This window comes from Toxorhynchites rutilus, chromosome 2 (assembly GCF_029784135.1).
Source record: "Toxorhynchites rutilus septentrionalis strain SRP chromosome 2, ASM2978413v1, whole genome shotgun sequence".
NCBI lineage: Eukaryota > Metazoa > Arthropoda > Insecta > Diptera > Culicidae > Toxorhynchites > Toxorhynchites rutilus.
This window is the reverse complement of record NC_073745.1, coordinates 190,540,450-190,558,694: the sequence shown is the minus strand read 5'-3', so window position 1 is coordinate 190,558,694 and position 18,245 is coordinate 190,540,450. Positions and strand designations below refer to the sequence as shown.

General features: G+C 38.6%; 1 long non-coding RNA gene across 1 annotated transcript; it reads right to left on the bottom strand.

Annotated features, from left to right (window-relative positions):
- Nucleotides 1-9,099: 9,099 nt before the first annotated feature.
- Nucleotides 9,100-10,010, bottom strand: LOC129768513 (uncharacterized). The gene is made up of 4 exons (XR_008741684.1): nt 9,817-10,010; nt 9,714-9,760; nt 9,412-9,469; nt 9,100-9,226 (listed from the first exon to the last, which is right to left on the bottom strand). It is a non-coding gene; the product is annotated as an uncharacterized LOC129768513 (long non-coding RNA).
- Between the last annotated feature and the right edge of the window lie 8,235 nt (nt 10,011-18,245).

The window sequence follows — 18,245 nt, the reverse complement described above, 5'->3', positions numbered from 1 at the left end:
TGGGAATACGCTTTGCAAATATATATGCATGTAGGGGATATTTCTGTTCCCACCGAGCTGTGTTTCCCTAACACGGACTTTAAAATCAATGTACTTGGGGGAACCCGCTTTGCAAATACATGCAAGTAGGGGGTATTTTTGTTCACATCAAAATGTGTTTCCCTAACAAGGACTTCAAAATAAATGTACTTGGGAGAATCCGCTTTGCCAATACATATAAGTCGGGGGTATTTTTGTCCCACAAAAATGTGTTTCAAGACAAAGATGCCTGGGGGAAACCACATTACAAATATATGCAAGGAAAATCGTAAATCGTACTAGAGGTGAATGAACTTTCGCGGTTCGAGAAATGTAAAATACAATGATTGTTTGACAATTCTTCCGTTCACATATATAGGTAGTTCTAGGCATCATATCAAACGTAAAAGGAAGTTCGTCAAATTTACTTGTGACGAAGAACATAATCTATTACAATACATGAATTGATCTTACATGGCAACTTTTCGAACTTTTTACTTACAAAGCAAAATTGTTTCATGCTATCGATAGTTTAATGAATACAATACAAATGCTCACTAAGAGTACGGTAGTCCCACGCCAACTTTGCGGTTATATCATAGATATATCCCATCCATTTTTTTTCATGAGAAGAAAAATTTAATAACTGTAAAATGTCAAGTGTTATTTAAACTCCCTAACTGGCAAGTTTTGATTGGCTCGATTTACGGTTTCTTCAACACAAACTTCAAAATCGATGTACCTGGGGAAATCCACGCTGTAAATATACATGCAAGTCGGGGGTATTTTGTTCCCATCGAGCTGTGTTTCCTTAACACGGACTTCAAAATTAATGTGCCTGGGGGAATCCGCTTGTCAAATTACGTGCAAGTCGGGAGTATTTTTTGGTGTTGAGTACTTTTGTACTCGCTTGTCGTTGCGCAGTCCGGAATATGTTTCCCTAAAACGTTCTTTTAAACTGAGAAGCCAGGGAAAATCGTCATTTCAAATACTAAAGGTGAATAAACTTCGAGAACTACGGAAACATGAGATGTGCAATAATTTCAGAGGGAAATGTGAATTTCAACGATCATTTCACAATTCTTCCGTTCACAAATTTTGGTTGCCCTAGGCATATCAAACGTAAACGAACGTTCATGAAATTTATTTGTAACGAAGAACATAATCTATAACAAGTGGATTGCATATTATAATTGCGTAGTTCTACGTCGAAAATATGCGGTCGTATCCTAGATACAATTTTTTTCTTAAATTTTGCTTCAAACAATGCATATAACCACAAATTTAAACCCCCATAGTCTATTTTCGATCGCGATTTTATTAGTTTTTACAAACAATATACAAATAATTTCCCCGTCGGTCGTTTTTCAAACAGAACGAATTTATTTATGTTGTTAAATGACAGATGGCGCTAGGTCGAACTTTCGTTCACGCAATCGCAAGTGAGCTCACTTAGTCTAAAGCCAGGTGTATCACCGGCGAGCTGGAAGTATTTTTGAATGAGCACAACGAATTATTGAAATAATTACACTTGCTCGGTTTACAAAATGACAACCACGTTATTGTCAATTCTGATAAAACATCTGCTGGAGAACACGTGTCTAGATTCAGTGCGCAAGCGTTACTAAAATCATAGAAGGTGCCTGCACAATGACGCGAGAAATTGTGATTCGAAGAAAAAACACACAAATATTAGACAATGTGATCCTGCCACCGGTACTCCATTCATTATGAACATCATTACTCATTTTGAAATAATATCTATGAATTGCTATATCAGACGAATAAAATAAAGTAGTGCGCTTCATGGCTTTTATGTGTATCGTATGATGTCATTATATAATGTCGTGAGCTGTACCAATAATTCATGGTCGACATGTACGCGAAGGTAGAGAGCAACCGACTGTGAATCCTACGATCTAATCAACATAAGTGGCTTGAGGAAGAATACATTCACTTGGAAAACGCTATCATGAGCAACGCCGTTATTGCGACGCAATTCGACATAGACAACATTGAGCTCCGTGTTCCATTTCTGTGAAGCAAAAATGCAAAATGGATATTCGGGAGGAATAAACACGCAACATTTTCAACATTTTTATAATGGAAGTTAATTCTACACATCGAAACTGTGTTCGATATGGAATGCAACACATTCTCTGAAATTGGGGGATAAATCTTGAACGAAAATTGTGTCTGACGATGATTTTATGTTATGTATAAAGTTTTGGTGGAAATGCAAGGGTAAGGACTATGTCTTCTATGTATTTAAACGACATCGAGTGGCCGTGAAATTCGATCGAGTTTCAAAACAATCGGATTCCGGAATATGAATAACTGTTCGATACTGTTACCACAATAATGGTGTATGGTCCATGGAGTGATTCGAGACCTTTATCGCCTTGCATGTAGATGGAATATGTACAAAGCGTTTTCCTAGAGATTTCACCAACAGTACGATCGCAAGGGTAGGCGAATATCTAATATATCAACGAATAAATACTGATAATTTCATTCAGAAATATCAACAACGCAATCATTGAAATTGAAAATCGTTGAGTAGTACCCATATTCGCCTCAGCTGAGCAAAGAGCAATTAATTCATTTGCAAGTCTGTGGATAATGGAAGTGGCAATATGGCTGTGGTTCTAAATTAGAATACCGCTGTGAATACTCCTCGATTGAATCACAAGAACGAAGTAATGCGGTTCCAAATAAGAAATCAGCTCCATTGTTGTCTGGCGTATCGTTGGTTTCCCAATTCATGAACTGATGGGTCTCAGTTATAAATTTCAATACTCCAACAAGACAACATTTGAACGACATGAATATTGATTTTCTGTATTTCATTTTTCAACTTTACGACAAAAATCTATTACTTTTTTTTCTTTACATTTAACTTTTTGAGAGATCAAACTTATCTGTTACATTGATGAAATACATTGCATCATGAAACATCATACCAACTTCCGTTGAAAACGTTTCATTCGTTCTTTTTATCGATTACATTCAAATAATTTTGTAGATCGTTAAAACATTCAAAACGCTTAAAGTACATTAGTTATGTTTTATTTAACACCCAAAATATTCTCTAGAAATAATTTAAATGGCGATAGTGTTCGCGATTAATAGTACATTGCTGCATTACTATAAGGAAACGAATAAGCTTCACCTGTTTCTATAAAATTATCTGCGAAAGCTTGATTGAACTATTTGAAAATTTTCGGTGCATTCTAAAGTAATATCCGACACAGTAAAAAGTGAATTAATTTTTATAACTATAACCAAAAAAGAGTTTTTTTTTGTAAATTCAGGAGATTTATTGATGCCTCTTTCCGATCAATCATTAAAATTCCGTGCATTTTTCCCGGGTTAAAAGTGATGTCAAAGTGCGGTGTTACTTTTGGCTACTGGCTCTCGCGTTCGCTTTCTCAGGAATTCCGTCGTGAGGGGTCTAAGTGCTTTCGTTGGTGCTTCGCACTCCAAATGTATTTCGTGCTAAACGAGAGGGATGCAGAAGGAGAGGCTCAAACTACGGTAGGCAACATTTTTAACTTTTCGAAGCTGGAAGGAATTTTCAAAGCTTCAGACAGAACAAATTATTGCCAGTTCATTGAAAAATGAAAAACGCAAAGAATGCTGTGCATTGTTTCCGGGTTAAATATAGCTTCGAAGTGCAGCGTATTTCAAGCCGGATGTAATTAAGGTATTTTCCTGGGGTGAGATGCTGTGTTCTTTAACGAAAATTTAAAATGAAAGTTTGCTCCGCAACTCTTGTCCTCGCTGGCTATAATTTTGTAGCCCTATGTTTACAAAACGGCCGAGTCTTGGATATTCTATTTTTTATAAATCTTGTTGCAACAGTTCAAAATCGCAATTTTCATTTATGAGTGACCAATTTTAATTAGGACTGATTTCTTTAAAGACGTATCCAATATAATTGACCTTTTTTTGAACAAATCATCACTCGAAATGGTTGGGAAATCAATTAATGATTTAGGAAAATAAACATTTTTAATGCCACGTTAAAAATTTTACTGAAAAATGAAGTTCAATATTAAAAACTTTGATAACTCAAAACATGTCCCCATTTTATTTTTCCAAAGTAATCCATTGATTTTCCAACAACGTTACGGTACATCCTATTTTAAGCAGATATCCTGATTCCGAGTTATTATTTTAGCAAAGAAAGATCAATGATTGTAGATATGCCCTTATAAAAATCAGTCGTAAATGAAATTGGCCGTCTGATAATGAAAATAATGATTATGGTACCTGTCACCAAACGTACAAACTCTAAAAAAAATGGAGAGTAATCGGGCAACGACCGGCCGATTTGGCGTGGAATTGCTCTACAATCCGTTAACTCCACGAATTCTTACACTCTAAAAATTCGTTTTCCATCTCTGTACACATCTTGAAACTAAGCCTTCTGTCACGTCCAGCTGCTCGCATGGACTCTTTATACTCTCTCCCAAGGATGGCTCAATTTCAGCCTTTCTATATTAGCTAGTAAAGGAAAACACACTCTTATAGGTTACCTAACGAGAAGGCGTTTATTAGCTCGGTTCTGACCTACTTCCCTAGCTCCTATTGTGCACTACAGTACTCACAGGTGTATTGGGTATTGTGTCAGGACCCGCCGCTGCCTCTGCTTCCACTGGACCAGTTTCGGACCGGAACGTTGCGCTGGTTTGGAATGCACGGTATCGTACAGTATTCTTCGCCGCTTCTGGACCAGTTGCTGACGGCGATGTTGTACCGGATGGGTATGATAATGCTCCGTCTTTCGGTTCGATATCTCCTCAAACTTCCGTTCCTTGACTGGTGCACAGGAACCGGGATGTTCTGGAATTCACGTTTATCGGTACAATCACTGTTAGCGCGTACTTTAGAACTCGCGCACTAATGGACTTGGACGTTTTATCCAGTGGGTCTGAACACAACTCTTCAGACAGGTGCTAATAGGTCATGAATCCAACACGTCTTTTCTCTATCTCGTCTCTCAAGCAAGTCTCCGATCTTCTCAGGCCGGAATTTCCTCCAACCAGCCGAGTAATAATTGGGATCGATTTATCCCGCCAGGAATCCACTCGTACCAATCGTAAAGCATTTTATTTTGTGGTGTGTAGTGTTGTGGCTGCTGTACATAAACCCTGGTTTCGTGTAGTGTTTGTTGCCTGTGCGCCGTCCTTTTAATTCTAGTTAGCTCGTCTTTTATTAATTAAATTTTTATTTCGTTTCATATAGGTTTTATTTTTATCAATTGGGTGCATAGTTTTATTTTTGTGTAAATCCCTAAGTAGCTTATTTATTTTTCCCATAGATGTGTGTTTTGCCTTTTTTTATATTTTAATGCCGTGGGTTGAAATAGAACCCCGAACAACATAAACGAACAGGTGACCTGTCACAATCTGCACCTTCCGTTTTGCAACTGGCACGAATTCTTTGTTACACATTTTTATCTCATGAATTATAACTTCTTCAGTCATTGTCCATTGTCCACTTATCTAACAAAATATGTTGATTCGTACCGATTTTTTTACTAATGCTACTTTGAACATCTGACCTTTTAGGAATGAACTTTAATACAATCCGAACATTCTATTGTGTTCCTCCTAGACCAGCCTTCCATTAATCAATGTATTCCAACACAGTATCGATAAAATATTCACAGTTTCAATAAATGTTTCACCTGAACTAACTAGAGATTTTAGAACAGTTTGAACCTCGCTAGTCGAAAAAATTTCTCCCCTTTCACGTTGAAGAATTCTAATAAAATGATCAAAAATAAAAACAACTTCAGAAACATTGTTTCTTTCAACAAAGTCGATTAATGTCTGAAAGGTCTCTGATGCCAGGCGATTTGACCATTTTTTTTTTCTTTATTGGAGGGAAAAGCCCACAAAGTAAGAACTTTTGAAACAAACTAATACTTAATTTTAAAGTGTACGAATCGAACAAATACAACGACGATTCATTCGCTTGGTTTTACGAAACTTGCCTTGGAAAGATCTTAACAATTTGCCTCCATATCTTGTTAGATGCCGATTGTGGGGTTTAGACACACTGGAGCAGGAAATGCAGCAATCGACGCAAGTGGCCAAATTGATAAACGGAGAAACACGATGCCGATCTGCTGTCAATGCTGAACTATCGTGTGCCAAATAGATCGCTTCGAAACACAACGTTGATGCAGCCAAGTTTCATTCATCAAGACTAGTATCAAATGAATTATCTTAAATAAATAAAAATATAAAAAGTCTATTGGACAAAAATAACGGTAAAAAGAAAATTAATTTCTTTCGGTTTACAGAAACTTTAAATACAATATTTGAACTAACCAACTCAATAGCAAATACAATTACCCTTATCAATTAGAACATTTTACATCATTTTAGATTTCTGATCGTATAAAAAATAACCCTTTTGGTGTTCGATTGTGAATATTTCAATAATTAATAACAAATCAGTTTTGAAAACTTCAATAAAGTTTGTACACTATTATATTTTTTGACGTGGGACTACGTCTAACCGGAATACATGGTGGGAGTAAATGAAAACCGAAACACAGAACATGCGGAAAAAATGAAAGATTTCGAATGCGTATAGCTCGAAAATTTCTTAATAGATCAGAAACATGTCTGCATCAATTGATAGAAAATATTTCTACACATCTATCACGAATCATAAAATGTTATTTTTGCTGAGATAAACAATTGAACAACTGCAAAAAGGCAAGCGCTATCTAAACGCCCTAACTGCCTCGTTTTGATTGGCCCGATTTTCGATTACCCCAACACAGCCATCAAAACCAAGATACCAAGAAACCAAAAACCTTACATAACATGGCGTTTGTTAATTTTTTTTTACTTACACAGCAAATATGTTGAATTTGAAAATTGTTTCATTCAATCAATAATTTGATCAATACAAACAAACGATAACTAAGCCATCAGTAGTCCCAGGTCAACCTTGAGGTTATATCATAGATATAACCATTTCTTATTCTCGATATTGTTTTTCACTAGAGCTACATACATTACGCACATATATATATATATAAATATATATATATATATATATATATATATATATATATATATATATATATATATATTTATATATTTATATATATATATATATATATATATATATATATATAAAACAATGCCCCTATTCTTCATCACTATTGTTTTGGTTCAGCTCTGGTTCTGCTGTTCTATTTTCGTGCAGTTGATCCTCTTCACAAGAGGCCATTTCAATCGCATCGTCAACTGCGGATGTGCAAGACCCGCCAATTCTTGACAATTGGATTCCCAAAACCAACCCTGCCATTTAAAAAAAAAAACAACTATTACGATACAATATATCAGCATTTTACCATTATTATTAGAACGGTCAATGATACAATCCGAATGATAGTTTCTACCATTTCATTGAAAGAATGCAATGTATTCGGGTCACCTCCAGTGGCCGTAATTTCGTGTTTGTTGTGTTGCGACTACCATTTGAGTAGCAGCTCTTTATCTGTCCAAACTTGAATAGAAAGCAAAAATTGCTTTTCAATTCGAACTAATTGAAGGAAAGCTACTTACACTTTTACCAGGTAGCAACGGAGCGTATAGGAGGACTCAAACTGTTGAGCGATTCCGTGAGTGTGCTCCCCAGCGCTGTTATCGATTCACGCGGAACAAATTTGCAACACTTGGCTTGGTTGGGATTTCGCTCCATAAATGCCACAAGACGGGAATATTTACTTTTGTTTATTCGTCTTTTTATCCCTAGAAATGATTAAAAATGTTATCACATATCTAAATAAATAAAGAAAATCAAATTTACTCCATTTCGCGTGACAACTTTTCACCATCCAGAACAAACGTGGAAAAATATGCAGCAAGTGTTGTTTTTTTTACAGTGTCATGACGGTTACGTGGTATTCATAATAACACCGGGTCCGTCCAAATTGTCAAGACGGATGAGCCCTTTGCTCTATCTACCCACACGGTGGCTTCCATAATAAGGTTGTATACCAATGCAATTACAATAATGAAAGGTCACCTATTAGCGACTTGACCGTTTTGTGTCTTCGTGTGAACGAACCATAAAAACATTTTAATGATCTATCAATGCCAAAACGTTAGTCAAAATCAACATTTTAATCATGGTGAAACAACGAGCAACGCTTAATAATTATTAAAAATACTACCGAAATTCGGAGTCGGTGGTTAAAACCTTAAGAGCTAATAATCGTCCCACCCGGCAGGCAGTGCATGGTTTAGTGACCAAACTTGAATCTACATATTCGCTGTTGGATGTTCCCGTGCCAACGAAGGCTAAGCAACGAAAATATCGCAGCCGTAATTGAATCCATCCAAAATGACCCGAATCGGTCAACTGCACGGTGTTCTGATGAATTGGGCATTTCCCAAACCTAATAGTGGCATATTTTGCAAAAAGATCTGGGGCTACATCCTTACAAGATCAAATTGATTTAAGAACTAAAGCCACTTCACCATATAATCTCCAATTGGACTCTGGCAAATCATGATTTTCATCAGAAAATTATCTTCGAGCAAAATTTGTCTCGAAGAGAAATTTAAATTTTTTTGGTTTGTAAACAAAGGAAACTTTACGGCTATTGGAAATATCAATGCCGAAAAACAAATTAAAAAATGCTCGAACACAATGTTACGTAATGTCAAACTTTGCTCGAAACTCTACTACTGTTTTATTCATTTAAGGACCGGCAAGAAATATCCCAGTCTACTTTGTTGTGCAAAATTGGTTCCAACAAATGGTGTCGACAACGGTACCGATATCGTGCCATTTTGCAATGATTCTGTCGACCTACCCTTCGTATTTGACAACCACTTATGAGCCAACATTGGGCCAATCTGGCACCGCGTCGACCACACGCAAAACTGCTCGACCCTTATTATGGCTCTGTTTCTTTTCAAGGAAATGAAAATAAAATGTAATGAAAGAAATACTGTTGATAAAAAATATGTATTTTATTTCTAGAAAAAGCAATTTACACTTAAATACAATTGCAACTTGAAATACAATCATCAACTTATTGGTTATTCACTTAATTTTATAATGTACATCTAAATATATATTCATGTTAAAAGTATGTGTAGTATATAATAATATTGATGTGAATGCCTGCTGTCGGTGGAGCGGTGGAAGGCAATGCGGGATTAACCTGAAAATAAATAAAATAATCAATACGAAAGTACATTATACGTTAGAGATAATAGGAACGATAACAAAAACGATTCCTTGGTCTAGAAAAAACCAGAAACAAGGAACCGTTTTTACTATTAGGTCGATTCCGTTCATAACAAAAAACATGAAAACTATGCAACAAAAATAAATCATTGTACTCACCTGTATTTACTATGATGCCTGTTGAAGCTGGAGCAATAAAAGGCAATGTGAAATTAACCTGAAATAAGAATAATAAATAGTATACATGTATATAAAATATTATAGCTTATAGAAACGATATTATTTTTATTATATTACCGGAATAAATATTCGTTATCAGATAACAAATATTTATTCCGGTCACATCCCTGGATACGGGAAAATTATCCGGCACAATTATTTTAATAATTCAACTGTCTCTATGTCTCTGCCGACCAATACAACAGATTTTTCTGATAGAACAGTGAAATAAACTTATTCACCTGTCCTATCTGTCTACTCTGCAGTTCGGGAGCGTGATCAAGCCAATCTGAAACGAATTAAATTGAGTTTAAACTGAAAATAAAAGCAATTTTTAATACTTACAAAAATCGTTTCTCTTTCCAAAAACTGTTGTGTTGTGTTTTGACAGTTCAATGAGGAAAAAAAAAGGCTGCTGTGATAGCGATTCGCTCAATTCGTGTAGTTTTATTGTGATTATAGCAGAAGCTTAGGGCAGTGCTGTCTGTGGGTGGCAAGGCGGGGTAAAATTCCGGCACTTTTGTAGCATTTTTCGTCACTCGGTCGACACTGTGCTTATAACCGCTCGAAAATATAGGAATCTGGGTGCCCACTCTACACTGTTGTGCCAAATCGGTCCCAACAAATGGTGTCGACAACGGTGCCGATATCGTGCCATCTTGCAATGATTTTGTCGACCCATCCTTCGTATTCGACAACCAATTATGAGACAACACTGTGCCAATCTGGCACCACGTCGACCGACAGAAAAATTGCTCGATCCTCAAAGAAATAGATATAAAAAGTGAAGAAAAAACAAACCGTTGATGGATATTATTTATTTCATTATAAATATATACAAATACATCATACATTACATTTGCTATTAACAGCTAACAGTTTGAGCGCAACGAATGATCCCTGAAAATAATCAATGACCGATTTGTTCGCAGTCCACCTAGACATCAGATTTGGTCTTCATGTTGTATCACAGTCGAGCGAATCATCTCCGATCGCGACAATAACGCCACCCTCGCCAGTCCATCCATCAGCTCCATCGACTCCAAATCGGAGGAGGTATGTATGTGACGACCAACTATTTGGCGTTGCTATGTGAATATGTAGCAGCATAATGTAGGCAGCCCACTCTGCTAAAACCATTTGAACAAGCTGAAAAAAGAGCAAAATACATGGAGGTTGTAATGAAACAATACATTGTAACTTAATGGAAAAAACTTTTCATACCTACGAAATCTGATTCTCTATCCATTCTCTGTTTTGTTTTGAATGACAGTTCAGAGAGAAAGAGAAAAAACAATCACTGCAGTGATGCCATTTCGGTCAGTGAAAGTATCGAGTTCATCTATAGCTGCAACTATAGGAAATGGTGCCAGCGGGGGGCAAAGAGGAGCTAGATTCCAACACTTTTGTAGCACTTTTCGTCGCCCGACCGACGTGGTGCTTATAACCGCTTGAATATATTTGAAACTGGGTGGGATCGCGCGTTTTGACTTGAGTGAAGTTGCTTGCTTTGCTAGCAAATTATTAAGAGGGCTTTAAACTTAGCAGTTCATTCGCCTCTATGTGTGAAGTTAGCGGATGGAAGTTTTTGTTGCGTGCAAGTTTCTGTTCAACGTCTTGCTGGATTTAATGGATAATTAATTATAGTAACAACCTTCAAAATCATGCTCATAAGGCGGCGGTGACACTGGATGCAGAAAAATGGTCGTACGAATTGTATGCAATAGTGAAAGTAAACAACCACACACATGGAGTTGTATGGTTGTGGTTACATTGCTTCCCCCTTGCTTCGTTCGAATTCGTCAGCTTCTATCAAACAAAATTGTTTGTTTCTTTTCGTACAATCAAATTTTCGTGCATACTCCTATCCAAAGTAACATTAGCCTTTGATTCATTCATCATTCCACATAATTCATTTTTGACGTAGGACTACGTCTAACCGGAAGATATAGGGGGTGAAATGGAAATCTAGGCACTGAACAAGTAGGAAAAAATGCAAGATTTGGAACGCTTATTACTCGAGCATTTCTCAACAGATCGCAAAGGTTTTTGCATCAATTGATAGGAAATATATCTACGCATCTACCATAACGAATAACATTTCATTTTTCTTGAGATAAATAATTGAATAATTGTGAAATATCAAGCATTGTCAAAATGCACTATGTGCCCATTTTTGATTGGTCCATTTTGTGCTCCTCAAATCGTACCGACCAAAACGAGTAACCAGAGCAGCAGCGAAATAGAATGAAGCACGATTGGAAAGGAAAAAGAAAAAAAATAAACGAAACATTGGTCGCAGTCTCACACATGCGTAATTCTCGAGCCAGCCAGTCAGCTTAAAAATCCCCGCTCCGCTGCCGTAACGATCATTCTTTGTGTGGACACCGACTGGACAACATCGTTGCTGGACGAGCTGGACGGCGAGGGATCGAGTGCCTTTCTCAAGGCAAGAGGGCGGAGGTGGTAGCGCTGGAGTAGAATAGAGTAGAGTTTTCAAAGGGCCTTTCTCAAGGCTAGAGACGAATGAACTGCAAAAGTTTAAAGTCTCTATAATACAATACCTTCCTTCCTTCCTTCCGTAACGATCATTCTCATTCAAACCGTACACCACATCGGTTCGCATCACAACACATCAACAAACCAACCCAAGCAGCCATGTCTGGACATGGTAAAGAAGGAAAAGTGAAGGGAAAGGCAAAATCCCGCTCGAACCGTGTTGATCTGGAGTTCCCCGCAAGGGTAGCTAGGCCGAGCGCGTTAGTACCAGTGCACCAGTCCACCTAGCCGGCGTTATATAGTTTCGGCCGCCGAAGTGATCGAGTTGGCTGGTAAAGCTGCTCGCGACGATAAGAAAACCCGCATTCAGAACAGAACACATCAAGACAACAACAGGCAGTTGCAGCGAATGGCGAGTGGCAAACGCAATCGCAAAACGGCATCAGGTAGCAGAAGAAAAAAGTTTGTTCTTTATACAAACTGCTTTGGTGGCAAATCCTGAACAAGGCGACATCGAGGGCGTTCGAAATGGTTTTTTTTCAAAACCACGAGTACTAAGTTTTCTAAATTGGAACCATTCCATAAAACAAGGCGCTTTTCAGGGCCATTAAACCTTCCGAAAAAGAGTTTAGGAAAAACAGTTTAATGTTTTCTAAAACGATATCCAAAATAATAATAAAACACAAATTGATTTTTTCATAATTTGTTTGCCAGGATATGATGAGTATGTGAATTTGGCAGTTGTTCTGAGCTTATTGATTTTCACCAATTCTTAAATTGCTTCTAGATTGAAAGTACAGTAATTTACACTTATCTCGACATTTAGCTAATTGGACGGACCTGTAATGCGACATATTTAGTTGGACATTTTTGTAAACATAGAGTTCGGGGTCCAAATTATGACCCCACATTGAAAGTCGACACTGTACCACTGTCATCGCAAATGTTCAATTACAGGTTAAAATTACCTCCAATCCGATACTGAGTGGTGGTAATGCGACGTGCCATTGAATGTAATTTACTGTAAAATATGTCACAAGCTGGATAGGAAGAAATTTTCCAACTGTGAAAGCTGTGGCGAGTGGCAAACGCAATAGCTAAGCAGGAAGGTTTAACCGAACAAGATGGGGATATCGATTGATAACAAAACAATAAACTCTTTAGATTGAAGATAATTTTGTGATCCTGAAAAGGACCCTTTTTAGCCTGCATGTGAATCCAACGAGCGAACAAATCGTAATGAATGTATTTTTTTGCCATCGCTCCCTTTTAACGCTCATTCGTTCGTCTCGTTGGACTCGCCCCTCTGACTGAGTCTGCCGATTTGTCTCTATCCTGTGAGTGTGTACCGCTAGAGTATAAAACACGCGAACCCCAAAAAGACGGGTGGGTAATGTCGGGGACATAACCGGAGTGACGTAGGACTATACAAAGGGGACAGCTTTTGTTAAATATATATTTCAAATATATTGTTTTATTTTCTTCTCCTACGTGAATACTTACCTATCTACCTGAAAAATGGATTAGTTTACTGTTTAATCACTCGATATCCCCATCTTGTTCGGTTAAACCTTCCTGTTTAGCTTTTGCGTTTGCCGCTCGCCACAGCTTTCACAGTTGGAAAATTTCTTCCCATCCAGCTTGTGACATGTTGGTCAGTAAATTAAATTTAATGGCACGTCGCATTACCACCACTCAGTATCGGATTGGAGGTAATTTTAACCTGTAATTGAACATTTCCGATGACAGTGGTACAGTGTCGACTTTCAATGTGGGGTCATAATTTGGACCCCGAACTCTATGTTTACAAAAATGTCGCATTACAGATCCATCCAATTAGCTCAATGTCGAGCTAAATATAAATTACTGTACTTTCAATCTAGAAGCAAATTAAGAATTGGTGAAAATTGGATAATCGGGAAAGTCCCCAACCATCAATAAGCTCAGAACAACTGCCAAATTCACATACTGATCATATCCTGGCAAACAAATTAATAAAAAATTAATTTGTGTTTTATTATTATTTTGGATATTATTTTAGAATGCATTGAACTGTATTCCGTAAACTCTTTTTTGAAAGGTTTAATGGCCCTGATAAGCGCCGTGTTTTATGGAATGGTTCCAATTTAGAAAACTTAGTACTCGTGGTTTAAAAAAAAAATAGTGGGTTATATCTATGATATAACCGCAAGGTTCACGTGGAACTACCTTAGCTTAGCAATCATTCGTTTGTATTGATTAAATTCTTGATTCAATGAAACAGTTTCCAAATTCAATTGAGTTCAATATATTTGCTCTGTGAGTGAAAAAAATGAACAAATGCCGTGTAAAGTCAATTCATTTATTGTGATTGATTGTTTTTCGTTACAAGTAAATTTAATGACGGACCTTTTACGTTTGGTATGATGACTAGAACAAAATATATGTACGGAAGAATTATCAAACGTTTGATGAACCAGCCTGAGGCTGAAAATCTTTCCAATAAAGACAAAAAAAAAATTATCAAACGATTATTTTATTTTACATTTCCCTCTGAAGTTTACATCCCAAAAGTGTACATACTTCTCGAATCTCGAATTTGCTTGAAACTGGGAAGTTCATTCGCTTCTAGTGGCTGCACGATTTTCCCAGGTTCCTAAGTTTAGAAGATCATGTTAGGACAGACATATTCCACTCTGCACAAAGGCAAGCGAGGACAAAAGTACTCGCAGTTTGCATTTATTTGCAGAGCCGATTTCCCCAGAAACCTCGGTTTTGAAGTCTGTGTTAGGGAAACACATTTCAATCGGAACAAAAATACCCTCGATTTGTATGAATTCGCAATGCCGATTTCCCCACGCTTCATGGATTTGAAGTCTGTGTTAGGGAAACACATTCCAGTCGGAACAAAAATACCCCCGACATGCATGAATTTGAAATACCGATTTCTCCAGGCACCTTGGTTTAGAAATCTCTATTAGGGAACACATTTCGGTGGGAACAAAAGCTCCCCCTACTTTCGTGTGTTCTTTTTCTTCTTTTTGGCTTTAAGAGGGTTTAAACTTTTCAGTTCACCCGCCTCTAGGCTCTTTCGTGTGCTTGCAATGCCGATTTCGCTGCTTGGTTTTAAAGTCTGTGTTAGGGAACATTTTTCGATGAGAACAAAAGTCCCCCTACTTTCATGTATTTGCAATGCCGATTTCCCCAAGGCTGCTTGGTTTTGATGGCTGTGTTAGGGAAACCGTAAATCGGGCCAATCAAAACGATGCAGTTAGGGCGTTTAGATAACGCCTAATATTTTACAGTTATTCAATTGTTTATCTAATGAAAAACAACATTTTGTTAGTTGCGATAGATGCGTAGAAATATTCCCTATCAAGTGATGCAAACATCTCTCCTATCCAGTACGAAATGTTCGAGCTATAAGCATTCGAAATCTTTCATTTTTTCCTGCATGTTCTGTGTTTAGGTTTTCATTTTACCCTCCATATATTCCGGTTAGACGTAGTCCCACGTCAAAACCATTTCGAACGCCCTCGATGCCGCCTTGTTCTGGATTTGCCACCAAAGCAGTTTGTATAAAGAACAAACTTTTTTCTTCTGCTACCTGATGCCGTTTTGCGATTGCGTTTGCCACTCGCCACTCGCTGCAACTGCCTGTTGTCTTGATGTCCACCGAACCGAATGTGTTCTGTTCCGAATGCAGGTTTTCTTATCGTCGCGAGCAGCTTTGCCAGCTAACTCGATCACTTCGGCGGCCGAAGCTATATAACGCCGGCTAGGTGGACTGGTACACTGGTACTAACGCGCTCGGCCTAGCTACCCTTGCGGGGAACTCCAGATCAACACGGTTCGAGCGGGATTTTGCCTTTCCCTTCACTTTTCCTCCTTTACCATGTCCAGACATGGCTGCTTGGGTTGGTTTGTTGATGTGTTATGATGCGAACCGATGTGGTGTACGGTTTGGATGAGAATGATCGTTACGGCAGCGGAGCGGGGATTTTTAAGCTGACTGGCTGGCTCGAGAATTACGCATGTGTGAGACTGCGACCAATGTTTCCCTCATTTTTTTCTTTTTCCTTTCCAATCGTGCTTCATTCTATTTCGCTGCTGCTCTGGTTGCCCGTTTTGGTCGGTGCGATTTGAGGAGCACAAAATGGACCAATCAAAAATGGGCACATAGTGTATTTGGACAATGCTTGCTATTTCACAATTATTCAATTATTTATCTCAAGAAAAATGAAATGTTATTCGTTATGATAGATGCGTAGATATATTTCCTATCAATTGATTCCAAAACCTTTGCGATCTATTGAGAAATGCTCGAGTTATAAGCGTTCCAAATCTTGCATTTTTTCCTACTTGTTCAGTGCCTAGATTTCCATTTCACCCCCTATATCTTCCGGTTAGACGTAGTCCTACGTCAAAAATGTCTTATTTTCTTTCAAACCGTAAACCCGTGTGGTTGTACGGCATCGGCATCGTGGACGTAACAAAGGAGGACAAGTTAAGGGAAAGGCAAAGTCTCACTCCAGTTCCCTGTTGGTCGCATTCACTGATTGCTCCGCAAGAGTAACTAGGCCGAACGGATTGGTCCCGGAGTACCAGTATACCTAACAGCGATTATAGAGCTTCGGCCGTCGGAGTGCTCGAGTTGGCTTGCAAAGCTGCTCACGACAATCAGAAAACCCGCATCAAGAACAGAGCAGCTTCGGTTCGGCGCTCATCAAGGCAACAATTAGTTTCAGTGAGTGGCAAAGTGTTTCTCCGGCACGTCGCATTAAATGTAATTTACTGAACAACATGTCACAAGCTGGATGGGAAGAAATTTTCCAACTGTGAAAGCTGTGGCGAGTGGCAAACGCAATAGCTAAACAGGAAGGTTTAACCGAACAAGATGGGAATATCGAGTGACAACAAAAATACAACACCAAAAGTTTCTTTTCAGAATCATCAACATATTCAAAAAGAGTAAACAGTAAACTAACCCATTTTTAAGGTAGATAGGTAGGTATTCACGTAGGAGAAGAAAATAAAACAATATATTTAAAATATATACATTTAACAAAAGCTGTCCCCTTTGTATAGTCCTACGTCACTCCGGTTATGTCCCCGACATTACCCATCCGTCTTTTTATTTTCATCACTGTGAATGCCAAAATCCTGTATTAACCCATTGCACTCGAACGGCACATATAAAGGGTGTGTCACATCAAATTGCATCACGGAAAAAACGGTGTAGAAATTCGCCCAGTAGACCGATCCTTTTGAAAATTTTAGACAGTAAAATAAAAACTATTAAACAACTTTTGGCATTTTCTTTTTATTCATACTTCGAGCCCAAGCCCGTATGCTCGCACCTTCCTCTTTACCCCGTCCATAAGGTTCTGTACAACGTCAGGTTGTAGTTTTTTTTTGAACAGAAATCCATTTTTTTTTTTTTGAACAGAAATCCAAGTCCTCCTCCGATTTGACAACTTTTGGGTTCTTCCGGAGGGCCTGCTTCATAATATTTCTCTATTGGGCGAAGCTCCGGCGCGTTGGGCGGGTTCATTTCCTTTGGCACGAAGGTGACCCCGTTGGCTTCGTACCACTCCAACACGTCCTTTGAATAGTGGCATGAAGCGAGATCCGGTCAGAAGATGGTCGGGCCCTCGTGCTGCTTCAATAGTGGTAGTAAGCGCTTCTGTAGGCACTCCTTAAGGTAAACCTGCCCGTTTACCGTGCCGGTCATCACGAAGGGGGCGCTCCGCTTTCCGCAAGAGCAGATCGCTTGCGACACCATGTACTTTTTGGCAAACTTGGATAGTTTCTGCTTGCGAATCTCCTCCGGAACGCTGAATTTGTCCTCTGCAGAGAAGAACAACAGGCCCGGCAGCTGACGAAAGTCCGCTTTGACGTAGGTTTCGTCGTCCATTACCAGGCAATGCGGCTTCTTCAGCATTTCGGTGTACAGCTTCCGGGCTCGCGTCTTCCCCACCATGTTTTGCCTTTCGTCGCGGTTAGGATCCTTCTGAACCTTGTATGTACGCAGGCCCTCCCGCTGCTTGGTCCGCTGGACGAATGAACTTGACAAATTCAGCTTATTGGCGACATCCCGGACCGAACTTCTCGGATCACGTCTAAACTGCTTAACTACGCGCTTGTGATCTTTTTCACTGACGGAGCATCCATTTTTGCCGTTCTTCACCTTCCGGTCGATGGTTAGGTTCTCGAAGTATCGTTGTAGTACTCTGCTGACCGTGGATTGGACGATTCCCAGCATCTTACCGATGTCCCGATGTGACAACTCCGGA